At 48.5% G+C, this 13,723-nt stretch overlaps 1 protein-coding gene across 2 annotated transcripts in view; it reads right to left on the reverse strand.

Moving 5' to 3' along the window:
- The window catches only part of CD151 (CD151 molecule (Raph blood group)), a 30,828-nt gene extending 19,954 nt beyond the window's left edge, over positions 1–10,874 (reverse strand). The window contains exon 1 of one of the 2 annotated variants that reach the window (XM_072338345.1): positions 10,708–10,874. The gene's annotated coding sequence lies outside the window, so the exon portion shown is untranslated. Of the gene's footprint in view, positions 1–10,319; positions 10,458–10,707 lie in introns of those variants that run through there. The other variant, XM_072338344.1, reaches the window with a different exon arrangement.
- Between the last annotated feature and the right edge of the window lie 2,849 nt (positions 10,875–13,723).

Below are 13,723 nucleotides of genomic sequence, written 5' to 3' on the forward strand. Positions count from 1 at the left end.
TTTCCATTACAGCATGCTGGAACATGCTGGGAAGTCAACGTACTTGTGCCTCAGGGGCAGTGGATAAGGCAGAACAGGAGCCAGGCATCCAGTGAGGCAAAGCAGCAGCTTCTCAGGAATTTTCATTTATACTTGGCAAAGGGGAGACATGCAAAAGAGACTCGAGTCCAAGGCTCTCCTCCCTAAGGAGGAACTCAAATGAGATTCCCTAGAGAACAGCCTGGAAACACCCTTTACACTCTGCACACTTTCTCAATGATGACATGCTCCTCAGAGCAGGGCACCATTTTCCTTCATTGCAGATTGCTGCTCACCCCTAGCGCCTTGGAACTGCTGAGCAATGAGGGGCACAAAACAACATCCACACTTCTTCCTAACAGGCCTCTGCAGAGTGTTTCTGGCAGAGACAGAAACAACCTAGAAAGCCACTGACCCTCAAGGAAGAATAAGGTCTCCTGGTGACCTTTGGCAAACCCTTCTCAGCCCTACCTCTCTGCTGTGACAGCACCTTTCTGAATGCCTCAAAACCCTTAAGAGACGTAGACCCTTAACTCTTATTAATATCGATAGAATCTAGGTATCCAATGAAGAACTACGTGCCTAAAGCTGAGGAGACACCTGCTCTTCAGTACGAGCTGTCTCTCAGATCACTTAGCTGTCCCTCTGACTTCTTCCATGACTGTACTGCACAAGGAAGGGAGGTGCCGAAACAAAAATAGCAGTGAGATCAACCTCAAACTTAGCAAGGATATTTATGTTCAGCACCACAGGCATACTTGTGTATTAACGAGTTTTACAAGAGGGCTGGTCAAATCTGGGAGAGACGAAGGCTTGCTGCATGACTGTTAAAGATAAAAGGGACCTTACAGCTAAAATGATTTCACAGCTATTAAAAAAACTTTAAAAAGGAGAGGAGGAGGAGAAGACATTGAGAAAGAGCAATCGAACGTGCCCAGGAGCGTGACTGTGCTCCAGGATTGTTCTGCTACAACACAAACAAGAATTGCTTGATAATGCTTTCCTGCCCTTGGCAAAACATCCCCAGCTCGGAAAGCCCCAGGCCACTGCTCCCAGCACTCAATAACCTGAGGGAAAAGAAAAACCAACCCCTCCAAACACGCGGAGCTGGAAGGCAGCCCACAGAGCAGCGCCCAGCACATGATTAATGGGAACTCCTTCTGTGTCCAGCAACATCATCTTGTATCTAATAAGGCCTCCTTTATTCAGAAGGATGCCCTAGCACTCTACACTATTTACACACAGGAACCACTTCACCAGTCATTGAACTGAGGGGCAGAACAATAGCCGCCTTTTTTCTTCTGCACTAGAAGTGCCAGAAATCAGCAGCTGGGGTGTGCTTGCAGAAAGCTCGAAGCAAGGAGAGTTTGCTGGGATAAGGAACAACAGTTCAGACAGGTCAGAGTTAACCAACAGACATGACAAACCACGCTCATTACAGCCTACCACTGATGTTATAAATTCTGTTTTCCCATCTCTGTTCCCTGGCACTGTGTTTTGTTCTGCTTTCAAAAGCAGGGCTTTGTCTGTGCTGGAGAATTTACCAGTAGCATTAAACCACGTTTCTAAACAGAAGAGTTTGTGCAGAATCAGCTTTCCTCCTGATCCCCTCCTATTAATTACACTGTCATTTTCAGCTCAGCTCTCAAAAGCAAAACCAAAGGCTCCCCTCCCTGTCACCACGCCAGTACTAGGACCAAGCCAATAAATGAATTAACTCACAAATGAATGCTTGAGACTTCAAATGCAAAAACATGACCAGCAGTTTTTAGAAGAGAGGACGGGCGGTTGATGTCACCGTTCCTTGCTTCTCAATGACACAAAGTCCAACGGTCTCACAGCATGAAAGACTCTTAACCTCCTCAAAGCAACCCAACAAAGAAAAAGGGTATCGCGATACAACAGGAGCAGTAGGAAAAGATTCTTCTCACATCTCAAGATTTCATCCGCCAAGCTGCTCTGTCCTCCAAGGAGCTCTGCAGAATACAAAGCTGCTGAACGCCCACTTTTCAAACTCCCTGTTAGCACTTCCATGCCTGCACGTGAGGCACCTGGCTGCAGACAGCAGAGCAGAACATAAAGAAGGCTGGCTAAGTTTAATAGCTGTGCAACACCTGTTTTGCTTTAACCAGGCTGATCCTGCTTGCACTTTCTGTGGTGAAAACGACAAAGCCGAAGTCCTCCAAGTCAGAACACAGCCCTAACCCAGGCAGCCAGCCTCAGTCTAAGCTTAACAAAGGCTGTATTTTAACAGCAGCCGAGAAAGGATTTGACAATGGAAACGAAGGTAACAGTCTTATCGCTTTGGACACGATGCTGATTAGCTGAGTACTGGTGCCAGCAACAAGTGACAGCTTCTCGGTGCATTAGCAACAGATCAGCTACCTGCAGAACTAGGAATGGGGCGATGCACTCAACAGTATCCCATGCAATGGTGGAAAAGGGAATGTTGCCTACAGCAACTTTCACCTCAGTATGACAGCTAGAGAGCTGCTGGCACTAGCTGCAGGAGCTTCCCCTCCTGCCCAGCACAGCCTCCTCAGGCAACAGTGCTGTCACACCACCTCTCTAAAAGCAGCACCACAGGAATGGCCAAGAAGCCCCTCCTGACCATCAGCCCTTATTACCATCCCCAAGGTCCGCACCTCCAAGTGGTCCACTTAGGAGTGAGCAAATGCTTTCAGGAGTTCTATTCCTTTTCGGAGCTAAAAACACTTCACTAGTGCCAGATCAAATATCAAGCACAACCAAGGGCAAATTAAGTGACTTTTCATTTTGTGGAGCTGAGAGCCCAGTCCATAGAAGCTGTCTCTTTCCAGTTGCCATAGAAGCAATACTGGAAACACCCAATCCACACTGCATGAGGCTGCACTGAGGAAGGATCATTCTTTCAGCAAAAATCAAACAATCCCCAGCCCAAAATACAACGTTTCTCTCCCTTCCACCACCCTCCTCCTCCCTTAGGGCAGACTTCAAGGACTCTACCAGAAACATTTCTGCTGCCGTTTTTAGATCGGCCTGCAAACTTGACAGGGAGGCATCAGCACGTGAATAAATAACTGGAAGGAGAGGGCTGTCCTCAAGGCTATTACTTTCTGGCCCTTTGCCACGGCTGAAGGCAGAGGCAAAAAGCAGCGCCCAAACCCAGAGCGCACTCCAGCAGGCTGTAAAGGAACCCCTCCAGCCATCAGCCAGAGCTGCTCACAGCAGCACAGGGTACTCACAAAGGTACTCCATGCTGCTTCACTTAAACTACAGGCAAAGGACGGACGTGGCTTTATAAAGGGAGCAGAGCTATAATCAGCACAGAGACTCGCTGGGCTTTGGCAGGTCTCAGTCAGTATTGTCTGCTTCGATTGGAGCAGAGAGAGGTAAGAAAACAAAGAGGGTTCCTCTAACAGGTGTCAGCACACCACGGCTGTGCTTCAGATGCAGCTGAAAAACCCTGCCATGGATTACTCCATCAACACACCTCCAGGTGATCCCAGCACTGTATGAGCAAGCCTTGTCACAGGAACTCTTAAAAGGAGTTTGATACTTAATCCTCTCTTTTTTTTCCCCCTCCCTGCAGAGCCAATTTTCACATCTAGAGGGACCGTATAATCTCATTTGACTTACCACTATTTTAAAGGTTATAATTTTAAAGGCTTAAGGTAGTCCATCCTACCTGTCTGGGACAAACTGGATTAACTCTCCAATGCCAGGAAGACTCAAAAAAACACTTCAAGAAATGGGAGTAACCACATACTTTGTTCCCTTGGGAGCCTCTCCAAATGCCACTGGCATATGCTCAGGCTTTGGACTAATACTTTGCATTTGGTAAAAAGCAGCAGAGCATTTTCCTCTGCAATAGGAAGATGGCAAATATCTCGACACCGCAGTAAGCAGAGTGTTCCCCTGCAGCTGTCTGCTTTTCCTTCCCTTACAGCACAGCTGTGAGTCAAGGACCACATTTTCCCAATACCCTGACTGACTCTAAGGCTAACAGCCTGGGAGGTCAATGGCTGATTTTTTCCCCTCTAGTAAGTACAGTGGCTTAAATTCCCTTTTTTTCCTGCCTGGGAATACACCAGAGGAAAGCCCCGGCAAACAGGCAATGAACAGAGCAGGCTTTGTTAGGCTCATTCCCTAGCACAGCACAGGAGCTGAGCAATAATGCTTGTACGTTCCCCTCTCAAGCAGCAACTCACAACTCAGAGGCATAGCAGTTAGCAGCCCTGCAGACCTCTTGTCTCACAGGGGTGAGAGGGCTGCTCTGCTCTCCATATAGTGAGGGGAGACCTAAGAGCAACTAAACACATTTTTCTGCTGGCTGGTTGCTTTGCTCCTCAGTGAGCAGCGCTCCCACACTACACCAGACCCTCCCCTGCTGTGCTGAACGAATTACATTGACAAGCACAAAGCCCAACACTTCCCCAAACACGTGCGGAGTTTCTATTTAAGAAACAGATGGACTGCACCTGCAGTCACCCTTGGAGCTCTGCCTGCAGCATACAGCCACCAGGAAGCAAAAAGAAACATCACCTCTGTCTCCAGGGCAACATGAGGGATGATATGGGGGCATGAACTCCTCCCTTCTGGATTCCACCAAGGCTAAGAAGAGATGCTGACATTCATAAACCGTGACTCACGCCTGCCTCCTCCACGCTCATGGGCTGGCATGCCAGACATGCCAGCATGAATGGCATCCACATGCTGGCTCCCACAGTGTGCAAAATGGACTGGATCTGTGCTTCCCCCTTATTTTCTCTAATGTTGAACTGTTGAGGTCACTGAGGAACAGAGCACTCCAAAAACAACCACACAGACACTGCTACTTCTGCTCTGCAGACAACAGGTCCATCAAGGCTCAAACACAAGAGAAACCCCCCTTCAGAAATTCCCACCCTAAACACCTCTTGGTTGAAGTGAATTTAAGCAATGGAAAAGTCAAATAATCCACTGTTTGCAGTCCAGTTATGTTCACAAGTGACCAGTTTGCTGGGTGATGTACAGAGCTGAAAGTCTAAATAAACAGAGCCAGCACAAGCCTAAAATCCTCTGTGTATATGAGGCTGGTAAGCCATAGTTTGTATCTGACCAGCTGCCAAGCTGTTAACCTTCCTGACTGCCCACAAGACCAACAATCTGCTTCCACTAGTGGCTTCTTATGCTTACATCCTTCTAAGGAGCCACCTACACTTCGTCAAGCTGACTGCACTGTTACCTGCAACACACCTACAGATCTGCATTGCACTCTTCCAGCTGGCATGGGAGAACTACAACCACCTGACCAGCCAGAGGAACTGTGGTTAGAAACATGGACCAAGCTGGTCATACCCAAACACAGACCAGACCCCAAAACCCAACTCCATCTGGCACACAGTACTTGGAGTGCAAAATAGTAATTGGCCTCTTGGTGTTTCTCCTGTCTACTCCTCCCACATAAAGTGTTCTATGGTGAAGTATTGGATATAATCTCAGCTCATCCAGATCTTTTTCCTGCAGCATCTCCAGAAGGTATTTCTTCTTTCCAGCCTGTCCCAGTCCTTTGACAGCAAACATACATGGGAAACCTGTTGCATACTTCAGCACAACCAGCTTCTTAGGAGCGTGCACCTTTCACTCTGCAGCTACAGGGATAAACTCTATCTGAGTACAGACATCCAGGTAGAGCCTGGCAACTCTTTCTGCTGCCCCAGCTCCCCCTGCTCTGTTCTGTTTCCCTGGGCTGCAAAAGTGAACTTTGCTCCTGCATTCAAGACCCAGTACGAGCAATAGATAAGAAACAACAGCCAATGCCAAGCGTTTGATGTCACCTATTTCTGGCTCAGTAATAATGGGCCTTTGTCAGGAGAACTAGCAGGAACAACCTGTGGTTCTGAGCGACACCCCTCCTCACAACACCACACTTCTCATTTCCAGCCTAACCCGAGATTTGTTTTGCTTCCTCTCACCACGCTGCTTCCCACATCCTCACTTGGATGCACTCTCGCCTTTACACTCACGCTCAGCAATAGGTATGATAAGCAACTCAGTGGCAGCCTGCACGGATGCAGCCTACAATTCGTACCATGGCGATTAAAACTGCATTTGGTTGTCTGTACTTTGCTGTGGGTCAAAATATCCAAGTGAAGTTATATAGCTGCTAAGCATTCCATTAACCTCTGCAGAATATTAATTTCTGATGTCCTTTCCCATCCCTCTAGATAAACAACACTACCATCCAGCACTGCTGGCATCAAAAAATGCACACTATACACACATACATGTGCCACCAGCTACTTAAGTTTACATCCTTTCTACCTTCCCAGCTAGCAGGGAAGAAGCACAAGCAGCTGACTAGCAAGAGCAATTTGTGCGAGAAACATGGGCTGAGCCACTCATACACAAACGCAGCTCCCACCTCTCTTATTTTGGCATGAAATCTCAGGAGTGCAGAACAGCAATTATCCTCCTGCTCATTCTGCCTAGAATTTTATGACGGTATAGCAGCCAGGACTCGGGATTAATAGGACTGATTGAAAACATTCCCCCGGCTGCCAGGCTGTTGAGATCACAGGCAGAGGAGCCTGACAGGCGGGAAGGAGCAGAGCACTGCCGAGATGCTCATCAGTGCTGCTATTACAGTGCTGATGTCTGCCAAGAGCTGGCAGCAAATGTCTTCTGTGCCCTAAGGAGGGACAGTACAAGGTGCTCTCCACAGACATGACAGATCACCTCATCTGCATCCCGCAACCCTTCTCTTCCAGTCTTTCCCTCCTCACAGCTAAGGAAGTAGGGGTGCGCTGTCATTTGCAGCCTTCCACGACCTCAGCTGTTGGTACAAGCCGTCAGGAAGCAGCTGGAGATACCCAGTGTCAAGTCCAGGAGCAGAGATGCAGCTGGAGAGTGCAGGAGGGTCTTTTCATGAGCTTTAAAGAGCCAGATTGACAAAGCCACTAAGGACAGTAGCAGTAGACTGGAACATGAAACAGCAAAGCTCCCCTTCCTTTGTTTTTCACATTTGGTACTTCCACATTTTATCTTTCAAAGCTTTATTCCTAGGAAGAAGGCACAAGAAAAAAATCACAGGAACGGCATGATTGCGTTATAAGAGACCTGGAAATGCCAGACAAGATGGTTTGAAACAGAAGCCAGGCTTCACAGAAGTGAATTTACCAGTGGTCAACCAACTACAGGACACAGTGCTCACAACCCTCACAGGCCTTCCTCAAAAGCAAGAGAATTGTTCCTTGTTCTGCATATGTGCAAAGGAAACAGCCACAGATTTGTACTATAGCTTTGACTAGCTGTGAATAATACAGAGAGTTCCTTAGAAACTTCTTAACAGATAGATTCCACGCCATCAGCCACCCCCACCTAGCATTTTTGCTTCACAAAGGGATACAAGGAGCTTTCTTCCACCCCCTTGCTGAAGAATCTCTCACAATCAATAGCAAAAATTTGAGGAGGCCACAACAGAAATGTCCTTTGCAAAGCCAGGACTTGGACAATGTATGCCTTAATGTACTCACAAAGAAGCAACATGAAGCGTAAGCCAGCACAGCAGCAGTATGGCAGCACTCGCTTAAGGCTGGATTCATCGTCTGCTGTTTGGAGGAAGAAAAGGGGTCGTGGAAAGAGAGAGGAACACAACAATTCTGCAGACAAGCAGGAACAACAAAGGCAGTACACGGCAGGACAGTGTGCCACACTGCGCTAGCAGGGGTCGCAGCCATAAAATCTCACACTGATCAGCAAAGCTGCTGATGCTGCACAGGCTGCAAGGGGTTGGCAGTCAATGGGAGTGAAGTGAGGCAGTTCATCTCCCCCGTGCCATGCTGCAGTCTGACAGAACAAGACGTGTTTTGCTTTTAGTAGAACTACCTGGCAGCAAAAGGAAAAGCAACGCTGCAAAGGGCTGCTGCTGTTCATCCTACACAGCACTAATGACAGCACAAATCATTGAGCAAAACCCTGAAGGGCAGGAAATGTGGTCGTGTTTATCTCAAACACAGACTTAGGCCAAATTGCTGTGCCTGTTTCCTGCTCGCTTTCAAACTGGCACGGTGCTTTCCTTCTGCACAAGGCTGGGAAGCCAAAGCATCTATGAAAAATCTTTTTTTGAGTGGTGCTCTTTGGTAACTCAGAAGATGGCTTCTGTAATGGGTTCAAGAGAAGGAGAGCCACAGTTCCAGTCAGGCTATCAAAGCTCCTCCTGCTCAGCGCTCTGCTCTTGACACTAATAGCAAGTCCTCCCACAGTACACCTGCCTTGAGAGAAGGAAAAGGTGGCTGTTAATCACACACACACAAAAAACCGTACAGTAGGAGGGACTAACCACTTTGGACTCAAGAGTGAAACATGAACAGCTGTCACACATGGGACACTATTCCAAACAAACAGAAAATATATGATCTTATTGCTTACTGAGGCCATCATAGAGCAGGGACTGCCAGGGCTTTCACCAGGCAGCTGAGACCAGTGATTCTCCCCTGTTACAGAAAGACTCTACCAAGACATTAGGCTATTATTGAACAGAAGTTACATGCATTGGGTAGCTGATGGAAGTTTCAGAACAAGATGTTTTTTTGCAGAAATATAGCATATGGACAAAAAGATGTCCATAACAGGAACACGAGAACATCAGGACACTATAGAGCAAGGATGTAATCTCAGGGTACTTACACAGAGGAGCTCAAAGGCTGCCAGCTGCTCCCGCTCACAACCCAAGCTCTCAGCAAAGATATGTGACTTGAAATACCAGTATCTTGGAGCAGCTATAGTGAACCAGAGCAAAGACCCACCCATGCAGGACACCTCTCTTTGACAGGGACCTGCCATCGGATGCCTCCGGTAAACTCTAAGTGCTGCTGCCCCAAGTATTCCCAAGCTCCCAACAGCTTTTGAATTCGGGTCTTGTCTTACATACAAACTCCTTCAGAAAAATTTCTGCACCCTCTTTTCTAGTTTACCTTGAGCTCATGTACATTTTTGTTACCTGTGGCATCCTCCAGCAGGGTGCCACAGCTCTTAACTATGTTTAGCATGAAGGACAGCTCCTTTCTGTTTTCCATGAACTAGAGCTTAGTGAAGAGCCATTCCCCACACACAAATAACACGCAACATCAAACAAAGGTGTCAAAGAGATTTCCTTAAAATGGTAGCTTTTACTCACGAAAGCCTGGGGTTATGCAAGGAAATCAGACCCCAGTTTATTCTAAAGACTACCAGGCACTCACTTGATGTGAACTCAGTCACCCCTCATGCACAAGCAGTCCTGCTCAACCCATCACTCATTTTGGCCATGGCCAGATTTACTGAGACCAAACTTGCTGAGATATTTGAAACAGTTCCTTTCCTCTTCACCTCAGCATGTAACAGCTCAAAAGAACCACGCTATGCTCTCATCTCAAGCAATCATCGTTTGATGGCAGCAATAGTCAAGCAGGATGGAGAAGGACATCTGCCTGAGAGTCTCCAGCTCCAGCAACACCCAGACAGCATCTGTAGCTCCAAAGATCCCTTAAGAGCCTGGGCAACAGCCTCACCCATGGCAACAGAAACGTGTTTTGACAAAGGGATTTGTTTCAAAACTGGTTCAAGAAAATGGCTGCCCCGGTCACCAGCTCTGGTGGGTGATGACATTTAATAACCTGTTCTAGCAAACACCGCTTGAGCTCTGATAGCAAGAAAGGCAGAGAGGGAGATGAAGGAAGGGCGCTTTAAGGGATGCTATGGGCTAGCCGAAACTTCTAGGGCTAAGTAATCGTCACAATACAGCAGGATACTGCAACAGGTTGATCGCTGATGTCCTCGAGAAGAATCAGACTCTAGTTTGCTGTTAGGCATACAGCAGTTTGCATTCTTTGTACAGCAGTTTGCATTCTTTGTAAGGCAACACAGCACAGACTACGGGAGAGCCCCTCATGGCGAGGGACACACAGCACAGCGGCAACCCCTCAGCAGCACTGATACAGCTCCCCACGTGAAGGCAACGGGACACTGCCCGCACTCCTAGTCGGCCCCGCTGTCCCCATCCTCTGCCTGTAGCAGCCCTACAAGTTTAACTAAAGGCAGGACAAAAAAATCACCTTTCCAACTGGAAAAGCCTGCGGGAAGTTCTGCAAAGCCCACAGGGAAGCGAAGCAGCCCCGTGACCAGAGTCGGCCCTCGGAGACCACGGCCACCACGGCCACCACGCACACGCCGCCTCCCGGCCGCTGCCCCCCTCGCCCCATCCCGCCCCACACAGCGCTAACGGCCCAGGGGAGCCCCGCTCCCACCATTCCCCTCACACCCCGTCCGTCCGTCCGCCATTTCGGGGCTCCCCGTCTCACCCCACAGCGGCAGCGCGCCGGCCCGCCGTGCTCCGCACCGCCTCGCGCCCCGACCTGCCGACAGCAGAGAGAGGGAGGGAAAGGAGCACAGCAGGAAGCGGGGAGGGACGGGATGAGGGCGGCACGGATCGCACGGCACGGCCCAGCCCGGGGACGCCCAGCGGGCGGTGCCTCGGCAGCGAGCCCTTACGTACGGCCCGCCCGGCAGCTGGCATGGGATATTGGTGCCCCTTCGGCTTTGAAAAAAAAATAGAATAAAATAAATCACTTTTTTTCTGCAAGACAAAGCACTCCGAATTGCGTCCACCTGCAGTGCCCGCGGTGTCGGCGAGCTGTGCAAGTGAAAGCGGGCCCTGTAGCAGCGACCTCTGGCTCCCGCCGCCTTTACCTCAGCCGCCGTTCCCATCGCCGCGGGCAACACGTTGCGAAGAACGCGAGCTCTTCTTTTCCAGAGCCTTTCCCTTTTTAGAGGCGTCAGAGCTGCTGCTTAAAGATCTTTCCAGGAGACATCCTGCACATCAAGCCCCGACTGGTGCATTGCCTCATCCTTCCATTACCTCATTTCAACTGCAGTCCAAATACCGCAGTTAGCGGCCCTGCTGGGGTCTGTAGGAAGAGACCCCCCACCTGCTCCGCTCAGAGACTGAGCGAGCTTACAGCTGTAAGGGCCAGCTGGGGAAGGATGAGAGCTGAGCAGAGAGTAAGGGAAAAGCCAGCTGATGGCCTACTGGGTGTTGGCCTCCACTGATTTAACTAGGGACCCATGTACCCAGTCACTAAATAGAATCATCTCTGTTGGAAAAGACCTCCAAGATGACCAAGTGCATCTCCCAGTCCGTCCCCACCATCCCCACTGACCTCATCCCTATGTGCCACATCCACCCTTTCCTTGTACACCACCAGGGACAGTGACTGCACCACCTCCCTGGGCAGCCTGTCTCACTGCATCACCACTTTCTCTAAGACGTTTTTCCTAATATCCAACCTGAACCTCCCCTGGCACAACTTGAGGCCATTCCATGTCATCCTACCACTGTTACCCAGGAGAAGAGGTCAACCCCCAGCACATTACGACCTCCTTACAGGTTGTTATAGAAAGAAATAAGGCCTTCCCCAGGGCCTCCTCCTTCATCCTTTCCAATGAGTAAAGCAATTAGTAAACTGAAACCACTTTTTTCACCACCATCCAGTTTGCAGTGAGTCAGAGGGAAGGGACCCATTCAAAGAACAGACCAAAAACCAGCAGAGAACAGCCCGCTTCACACAGAGCTGGGCAGGGCAAGAAAAAGGGAAGCCTGCAGAGAAATGTGAGCTATGCCACAGCATCCCCTTTTCCCCCAGTCCCTCAGGAACATGCAGGAGTCCCTGGGATTTGCACTGCAGTACTTTGCTGTTTCAGTGCTCACCCATAGGAGCCACCTCTGCTCAGAACTGCACAAATGCGACCTCTGTAAACATTGAATTAGATATCTCTCTACCTCGAAAAACAACTAATTTTATCTGGCCAGTTCTACTGTGGCCTGTTCGCTTCAAAAGAAGCACGCAGCTAATCTTCTGTTCGCAGAATCAGGCCATATTAAACTGCTTGGCTTGAGATGTCTAAAGCATGCCTTGGGGGCCCGAGGAGTCTGGAGCCAGATTATTGTAGCTTCACCAAGTGAAATTTCAGCATGGCTCATTAACAGGCAGATAAGTAACGAGCAGACTGACAGCAGCTCAACGAGCTACCGAAGTGCTGAACTGCAGTACTGTGGATCTACTGGAGCCAAGAGATTTTCACAAATAAAGTATTCAATATACATCTATATCCAGACATGAAGTATTTGTTTGACATACGGACTAAGTAATTAAGTAGTAAAAAGAGAGAAAATATATGAACGGCAGAGGGTAATAGAATAGAAAATAATCCAGGAGAGACCCAAAGGGGCTGATTAAATGTGTGTGGATGGATCTCTTGGAGTTTAAGCTGCCGGAATAAAGTGGCTCTAGGGCAAGTAGTGAGCCACCATGCAGTTGTGAAATTCCTATGTGCAGCACCTCAGGAACAAGCTTACCTGGAAAGAGCAAAGGCACCCCATAAAGCCACAGCCAAAAGCTGGGTGCACATGCTTTATCACTGATGGTTGATGAGCCTTTGCAAGAGGGCATTTTGCAAGTCCTGCATTACCCAGTTTCTTTCCAGGCACTCTGTGTCAACCCCACTGAGCATCCAGCCCCATGAAGGCAGCACTTGAGATGGGTGGAAGATGCTGTCATGTCTCCAACATGCTAAAGTAGAAGCAACAGCGTTAAAACAGCAAAGATTCAGGATTCTCATCTATCCTCTTCTAGGGGCTTCCTGGCAGTCCTATTGATCATTCCCAGAGCTTTCCTGCCTATGTCTCACCTATCAATCATAGTCACAGGTAGAAACAAACATCCAAGGCCTTTGCTATTCCTTCATTCGTCCCGTGGGAAAGCTTTAAACTTACCATCATGGCTTAAAGCTCTCTCTTCATCCCTATTTTGGCTTGCCAAAGAGGTGCTGTCAGGCTAATCCTGTTATGTTTATCCTTCGCATATTAACATAAAAGAGATGAGTGAAACACAAGGCAAAGCAGGGTCCCCTTGCCTGCATGCAAGAGATTTGTGGGACTGTGGGGGCTTGTCAGAGCAGCTGTTTTTTTTCCTTCTTTGCTCCTAGCCCAATTGTATACACAGCTGCACTGCTGCATGTGCCAGGATAGGCTTCCAGGTTGTGAAGAAGTATAGTCTCTTTATTACCTGCAATAAGTCAGCTGTCCACTAGGAGACTGCAGCCAATACAGTGCAGCAATAAACCCTCAGGCAGTCTGTTTTTCATCCATTATCTCACACCACCTCAGGATATCCCTGTTATTTGCTTTTGGTTTATATTGGAGTTCCCAACAGTCACTCGAAGAGTGTGGCTTCTTGCATGATGATCCCCATTCAGCAACAGGAGAAATTCTCACTATGTCTTGGTTTTGGCTGGAATCTCATTAAGTGTCTTCAGAGTAGCTGGTGTGGTGCTGTGTTTTGGACTACTTCTTTCCATGAAAATAGCAGCGAGATCACACCGATGCTTACGTTGTTAAAGAGAAAAGTGCATACACAGAGTCAAGGACTCTTCTGCTGGTTGCAAGTATCTGGGTCTTCCAATAGGAAATGGAAATGCTGTCCAGAAAACCACTAAAACACCATCCAGTATAAAACAGCCTAGTGCTTACTGCTGTCCAAGTGCGTAACATCTGTGCCACTTTTTCATAGGCAAAAGTTCACCCTGATCCTGCTAAAAAAAGTCATAGAGCACTACTTCTGGTGCTGTCTGTTTACAGCACAGGAAATGAGTAATAATTTCTGTGGCCAGAGCTATGGATAGACAGTTCTGTAAGGCAGTGACATAC

This window comes from Excalfactoria chinensis, chromosome 5, assembly GCF_039878825.1.
Source record: "Excalfactoria chinensis isolate bCotChi1 chromosome 5, bCotChi1.hap2, whole genome shotgun sequence".
NCBI classification, from domain to species: Eukaryota; Metazoa; Chordata; class Aves; order Galliformes; family Phasianidae; genus Excalfactoria; species Excalfactoria chinensis.